Source organism: Hypanus sabinus, chromosome 8, assembly GCF_030144855.1.
Source record: "Hypanus sabinus isolate sHypSab1 chromosome 8, sHypSab1.hap1, whole genome shotgun sequence".
NCBI lineage: Eukaryota > Metazoa > Chordata > Chondrichthyes > Myliobatiformes > Dasyatidae > Hypanus > Hypanus sabinus.
This window is the reverse complement of record NC_082713.1, coordinates 117,569,337-117,577,141: the sequence shown is the minus strand read 5'-3', so window position 1 is coordinate 117,577,141 and position 7,805 is coordinate 117,569,337. Positions and strand designations below refer to the sequence as shown.

At 44.7% G+C, this 7,805-nt stretch overlaps 1 non-coding gene across 1 annotated transcript; it reads right to left on the bottom strand.

Annotated features, from left to right (window-relative positions):
* Positions 1-7,013: 7,013 nt before the first annotated feature.
* trnas-aga (transfer RNA serine (anticodon AGA)) lies at positions 7,014-7,095 on the bottom strand. The gene has a single exon. It is a non-coding gene; the product is annotated as a tRNA-Ser (tRNA).
* Positions 7,096-7,805: the final 710 nt, after the last annotated feature.

The window sequence follows — 7,805 nt, the reverse complement described above, 5'->3', positions numbered from 1 at the left end:
GGGGAAGCCAGGAGGGGATAGGCAGGAGAGGTGAAGGAATCTAAGGGGAAAGCACTATGGGTTGTTCATGGAGTAAATGAGGTGCTCGAGGAATATAAAGAATGTAAAAAGAATCTTAAGAAAGAAATTAGAAAAGGTAAATGAAGATACGAGGTTGCTTTGACAAGTAAGGTGAAAATAAATCCGAAGGGTTTCTATAGTTATATTAATAGCAAAAGGATAGTGAGTTATAAAATTGGTCCCTTAGAGAATCAGCGTGGATGGCTATGTGTGGAGCCGAAAGAGATGGGGGAGATTTTGAACAACTTCTCCGGTATTCACCAAGGAGAAGGATATTGAATTGTGTAAGTTAAGAGAAACAAGAAGGGAAGTCATGGAAACTATGACAATTAAAAAGGAGGAAGTACTGGCTCATTTAAGGAATATAAAAGTGGATAAATCTCCGGATCCTGACAGGATATACCCTAGGACCTTGAGGGAAGTTGGTGTAGAAATAGCATGGGCTCTGACAGAAATATTTCAAATGTCATTAGAAACGGGGATGGTGCCAGAGGATTAGCATATTGCTCTTGTGGTTCCATTGTTTAAAAAGGGTTCTAAGAGTAAACCTAGCAATTATAGGCATGTCAGTTTGACGTCAGTGGTGGGTAAATTAATGAAAGGTATTCTTAGAGATGGTATATATAATTATCTTGATAGACAGGGTCTGATTAGGAACAGTCAGTATGGATTTGTGTGTGGAAGGTCATGTTTGACAAATCTTATTGAATTTTTTGAAGCGGTTATGAGGAACGTTGACGAGGATAAATCAGTGGATGTTGTCTATACAGACTTCAGTAAGGCCTTTGACAAGGTTCCACATGGAGGGTTAGTTAGGAAGGTTCAGTCGTTAGATATTAATATTGAAGTAGTAAAATGGAATCAACAGTGGTTAGATGGGAGATACCAGAGAGTAGTGGTGGATAACTGTTTTTCAGGTTGGAGGCCGGTGACTAGTGGTGTGCCTCAGGGATCTGTATTAGGTCCAGTGTTGTTTGTCATATACATTAATGATCTGGATGATGGGCTGGTAAATTGGATTAGTAAGTATGCAGATGATACTAAGGCAGGTGGCGTTGTGGATAATGAAGTATGTTTTCAAAGCTTGCAGAGAGATTTAGGCCAGTTAGAAGAGTGGGCTGAACGATGGCAGATGGAGTTTAATGCTGATAAGTGTGAGGTGCTACATTTTGGTAGGAATAATTCAAATAGGACATACATGGTAGGGCATTGAAGAATGAGTGACCTCGGAATAATGGTGCATAGTTCCCTGAAGGTGGAATCGCATGTGGATGGGTGGTGAAGAAAGCTTTTGGTATGATAGCCTTTATAAATCAGAGCATTTAGTATAGGAGTTGGGATGTAATGTTAAAATTGTACAAGGCATTGGTAAGGCCGAATTTGGAGTATTGTGTACAGTTCTGGTCATCGAATTATAGGAAAGATATCAACAAAATAGAGAGAGTACAAAGAAGATTTATTAGAATGTTACCTGGGTTTCAGCACCTAAGTTACAGGGAAAGGCTGAACAAGTAAGGTCTTTATTCTTTGGAGCGTAGAAGGTTGAGGGGGGACTTGATAGAGGTATTTAAAATAATGAGGGGGATCGATTGAGTTGACGTGGATAGGCTTTTTCCATTGAGAGTAGGGGAGATTCAAACAAGAGGACATGATTTGAGAGTTATGGTTCAAAAGTTTAAGGGTAACACTCAGAGTGTTGTAGCTGTGTGGAATGAGCTTCCAGTAGACGTGGTAGAGGCAGGTTCGGTATTGTCATTTAAAGTAAAATTGGATAGGTATATGGACAGGAAAGGAATGGAGGGGAATAATGACGGGTCGGTTCTCCTTTCAGTCATCTTCTCCTAATTCTGTAAAGCTCGCAGTTACTTTGTCGTAGTGGTCTCAGACCCATAAACCTAAAGTGTTTATTGACTCCAGTGCAGCTGGGAGTCTCATGGACATCTCTCTCGGTCAAAGATGGGGAGTTCCAACTCAGGAATTAAGAGAAAAGATTAACGTCAAGGCACTGGACGGTCAACCTCGGGGAAACGGCCAGATCCACCTTTCCACCCAACCGCTCCAACTGGTGCTCGAAGGTAACCATCATGAAGGTACTCCAAGAGTGGGGACCGGCATGCCTGTCTACCTGTCTGGGTCCAGTTCAAGTTCCATTCCATGAATCCCCTCCTGGCTCAGCTAAGGATGTGGGCCCGTCTGGGATTCCGGGTGAATATGTGGATCTCCTTGAGGTTTTGAGTAAAATAAAGGCCACCACCCTGCCCCCACACTGGCCATACGGCTGTGCCATAGACCTCCTACCTGACACTAGTCCTCCCCTGGGATGGCTCTTTTACCTCCTTCGTCCTGAAATGGTGGCCGTGGAGGAATATATTAAGGAGGCATTGAGCATGGGGTTTATCTGTCCGTCAACCTCGCCGGCAGGAGCGGGATTCTTTTTTTGTGAACAAGAAAGATAGCCTCCCACATAGTCCAATATTATTTTTATTAGGAGATATTGAAGGAACAATACCGAAACTTAAATTGAATAAGTATCAGAAAAAAATTATAAAAATTGCATTGGCAGCAGCTAAAAAAGTTATCGCAGTTACTTGGAAATCTGATTTATATTTAACTATGGATCGTTGGAAAAATGAAATATATAGTTGTATTCCACTTGAAAAAATTACATATAATCTAAGAAATTAATATGATATATTTTTGAAAATTCGGCTCCCGTACCTACAAAAGATGGGATTAAATACATAGGTCCTTTGAAGATAAAATTATAAAGTAATTGGGGAAGGTAAAAATAAATATTAAAATTATTTTGAACTCCATGGAGCATGTGGGGATCCTCCGATATCCAGGCAATCTTTTTCTTCTTTCTTTCTTTTTTTTTCTTTCTTTAGATAAGGGTTAAGGGGGTGGAGGGTTAAGGGGAGGGGGAGGATCAATATTATTTTTCTTTTTCTTACTAATTTTTCATTACATTTATTCTTTGTAATTTTCTAGAAATTAATAAATAAATAAATATTTCTTTAAAAGGAAAGATAGCAAGTTCCATCCCTGCATCGATTATCAGCCCCTGAACAACATCACTGCTTATAGCTAAGTCTGACACACAGCTCTAAAGCAGCACAAACTGTGGTTTGCCGGTCAAGTAGTCCATTATCGAAGATACAATAGAAGTGCCAACTGCACTGAACGGAGCCTTTCCCCCAGTGGAGAGAGCGGTATGATATTGCAGGCATTTGAGAAATTTAAAAAAACTTGGTTCTCACAGAGCTTCTGCTTATCCAAATTGGAGTAAGGTCTGTTCAGCAGATAGATGACATCATTGTCGACTCCATTATGCTCTTGGTAGGTAAACTGCAGGGGACCAAGGGATGATCTGACGAGGGTGAGCCAAGACCAACCTCTCTAGGGTCTTCATGACCACTTCAGGACCACTGGATGAGAGTCTTTAGTTTGGCCCTTCTTGAATACTGGGACCACACATGATGTTTTCCACACACTTGGAATATTTTCCAGGCCGAGACTCGGATTGAAAATGCGCTGGAGAACTCCACACAGCTGCTCAGCACACTCTTTCAGGACCCTGGGGTTCACACCATCCGGTCCCGAGGCGTTGCCGTGCCTGAGTTTCCCCAGAGCCCTTCTCACCTGCTCAGTAGTGAAGATGGCTCCATAATGACTGGAAGGTGGAAGGCGGGAGCTGCGGGGGTAGTGAGAATCGGGACGACAGGAGTTGGTATGCGGAGCTGTTAATGGTAGGTGCAGGGTAATGAGAGGATGTAGACAATGGTAGCCTGTGTTGTTCATCCATGTGTTGGACTGGTGGGGGAGAAGGGAGGAGGGGAGGCGTTGGTGCTGAGGGCGCATTGGTACCTGGATTGGTGTGCTGAGGTGGGTGTGAACAGCAGGGCAATTATCAAATCTATTCAAGAATTGGTTTAACTCATTAGCCCATTCATGGCTGCGTTCTTCGGTCAGAGGGATCGATAATCAAATTGTTCTGACCTTACCTTTTATTATCATTTCGACCATAAATGCTAGTACAGTACATAGTAAAAATGAGACAACGTTTTTTCAGGACCATGGTGTTATATGACACAGTACAAAAACTAGACTGAGCTACGTAAAAAAAAAACACAGAAAAAAACTTGACTAGACTACATACCTACCCAGGACTGCATAAAGTGCACAAAACAGTGCAGGTATTATAATAAATAATAAACAAGACAATAGGGCAGTAAGGTGTCAGTCCAGACTCTGGGTATTGAGGAGTCTGATAGCTTGGGGGAAAAAACTGTTACATAGTCTGGTCGTGTGAGCCCGAATTCTTCGGTGCCTTTTCCCAGACGGCAGGAGGGAGAAGAGTTTGTATGAGGGTTGCGTGGGGTCCTTCATAATGCTATTTGCTTTGCGGATGCAGCGTGTAGTGTAAATGTCCATAATGGCGGGAAGAAAGACCCCGAGGATCTTCTCAGCTGACCTCACTATCCGCTGCAGGGTCCTGTGGTCCGAGATGGTGCAATTTCCGAACCAGGCAGTGATGCAGCTGCTTAGGATACTCTCAATACAACCCCTGTAGAATGTGATGAGGATGGGGGGCGGGCGGGGAAGAGATGGACTTTCCTCAGCCTTCGCAGAAAGTAGAGACGCTGCTAGGCTTTCGTTGCTATGGAGCTGGTGTTGAGGGACCAGGTGAGATTCTCCGCCAGGTGAACATCCTCCTGCTCAGGGGGATGTTGAAGATGTCAATGAGAACATCTGCTAGCTGGTCAGCACATCCTCTCAGCACTCTACCAGGAAAATTGTCTGGTAAAGCAGCCTTCCGTGGGTTGACCCTGCACAGGGTACTTCTCACATCGGCCACGGTGAGACATAGCACCTGGTCATTTGTAGGAGGGGTGGACTTCCTCGACGCCACGTCATTTTCCGCCTCAAAACGGGCGAGGAAGTTATTTAGCGCATCTGGAAGGGAGGCATCACCCGCACAGTCAGGTGATGTTGTCCTGCAATTGGTGTAATCCTGGATACCCTTCCACATGCGCCGCGTGTCGCCGCTGTCCTGGAAGTGGCTGTGGATACGCTGGGCGTGTGCAAGCTTTGCCCCTCTAATGGCCCGGGACAGTCTGGTTCTTGCTTTTGTTAGGGCTGCCCCGTCGCCTACCCTGAAGGCGGAGTCGCAAGTCCTCAGCAGTGCCCGCACCTCCACGGTCATCCATGGCTTCTGGTTGGCACGTATAGTGATGGTCTTGGACAGAGTAACATCATCAATGCACTTGCTGATGTAGCTGGTCACTGATGCGGTGTACTCCTCTAAGTTGGTAGAGTTGCCATCGGTTGCAGCCTCCCTGAACATGTGCCAGTCAGTGTGCTCAAAGCAGTCTAGAAGAGCAGAGATGTATCCTGCTGGTCAGGTTTTCACCCGCTTCTAAACTAGTCTGGAGCGTCTGACGAGCGGTCTGTATGCTGGAATTAGCATACCAGAGATGTGGTCTGAGTAACCGAGGTGGGGGCGGGGCTCTGCCCGATAGGCGCCAGGAATGTTTGTGTAAACAAGGTCCGACGCATTCTCCCCCCCCCCCCCTCGTTACAAAGTCCATATACTGATGAAATTTGGGGAGCACTGACTTAAGGTTCGCGTAGTTAAAATCACAAGCGACAGTAAACGGCCCACCAGGGTGTGCGTTCTGCAGTTCGCTAATAGCCCCGTACAGTCAGGAATGTTAATGGTTAGATGCACACTCATTTTAAAGGCGGGACGTATTGCCAATTTCCCCATCGAGCCTTTATACCCCACACAACAGGAGCCCGTTTATAACTATCCCATGTGTGTTCCTTGAATGTTTGGCTGGCAGTTGCTTATCGCAGTGTTTTACTCCGGGGAGCGAGGGAAAGAAAATGTTAGACATCCCGGGGATAGTATCAGAATCTTTGCTCGGAATTTCTTCATCTGGGATTTTCCCCCTTTTTTGAAAATGCATGGTCACAAATGTGGCGATGCCGGCGTTTGTATCTGAACTTCATACATTCGAAGCTTGCGCTCTCCCACTGAGCTACATGCTCATAGCTAAATTCTCATGTTGGTATACTCTTCTCTTTGAAGATCAGAAAGGCTGCACGTTGAACGATATAAAACAGAAGTCGGAGTGAGCTATTCCGGTCCTTGAGCCAACTCCGCTATTGAATCCGAACCTGGCTGATTATCTAACCTCAGTCTGCTGTTGCCGATCTCGCCTCACACTCTTCGATCCATTTTGCATTGAAAAACTGTCTGAACTCTCGTCGAATTATTCAGTCATTACCGAGAGCCTGCGCTAGTGAGAAAAGAGAGTTTGTCTGCCTGGCGTCACACAAGCTTATATACTTTAAACGAAACACAACAGACTTTATTTAATTATAAAATCACAGACTTAGTTTGAAACGGTGAGGTAGAGGCAGGTGAAGCAAAACTTTCACCGAACACAAGACTGCTCGATAGTCCCAAATAGAAAAAGAGGATGGAAATACTCATCCACGGTGAATTAAAGTAAATACTCCATATTAAAGAAGAATGAGAGGCGTTGGTGCCACATGAGAGTTTGTATTGGTTTCATGTTCCATGCACTGTGCATTAATCTTACGGGAAAATGCGTGGAAAGACATGCAAGTGGTGGCAGTACTTTGCTTTCTATATAGGGGGATAGCTTTTAGTAAATAAAACAGGAACAGCACTGAGCATACCAAACGAACAGAAAAAACTGCTGGCTTTCCAGCGTCCCTGTGTAAGCACAAAAACATTATCCTTCTGGTTACAGAACGCGCTGCCCGATTGCAAAAGAGACCATCTGAAGCAAAGCAGAATAACTGGGCGCTTCCCAAATTTAGTGGCGGTGACCAGAGATTGATGTTTGGATCAGGATTTTACAGTCTGCATCTGAGAACTGGATCAGCGTGTCACGGACGCAAAACCCAAAATCAAAACACGTAGTCGGCAGGATTCGAACCTGCGCGGGGAAACCCCAATGGATTTCTAGTCCATCGCCTTAACCACTCGGCCACGACTACCACGCTGCAGATGTGCAGCACAGGCAATACTGACGCCGGTATTTGAGAAACAAAATGTATAACGAACTAAAAGTGGATTCTGCTGAAAATATTCAGCAGATCGGTCAGCGTCTGTGGAGGAAGAGACAGAGTTCACGTTCAGATCGATGAACTTTCACAATTAACTACGTGCAGATATTTGAGCGAATACAAACTCAATTGGAGAGGACTGAGTTTGCCGCGACCACAAACACCCAGATCCCAATTTTGCTCTCAGTGTCTGAATAACACCAATGGATGGTTCGTTAATCGACTTTATCGCAAGGCCACACAGCTGAGCCAGCAGAAGGGCATTCTTCACTCGATGCAATAGATGCATCTCTGGGTGCACTGCGAAACTATCTTTCCCCGGTCAGAGAAAAAAGGGCAGATCCTGGACTAAAAACATAAACTATTGGGACTAGTTAGCATGCCAGATTGTGTCTGCGGAGGATTAAACATACCTAGCGTTGCAAATCAATGCCTTACGCCCCTATTTCCGGTCGGGCAGTTGTCCGGAAGACTCATTCAGAGCTGGACAGATTCTTCTCAGTCCCCCACCACAACTGCACATAGAATTGTATTAATGAAAACCACACACAAAAACAGTCAATATGCAAATAAGAGTATCCGATTACTGTTTCTAGGAATTCCCCCCAAACCAAGTTTGAACTAACCAGATTCTGCAAATT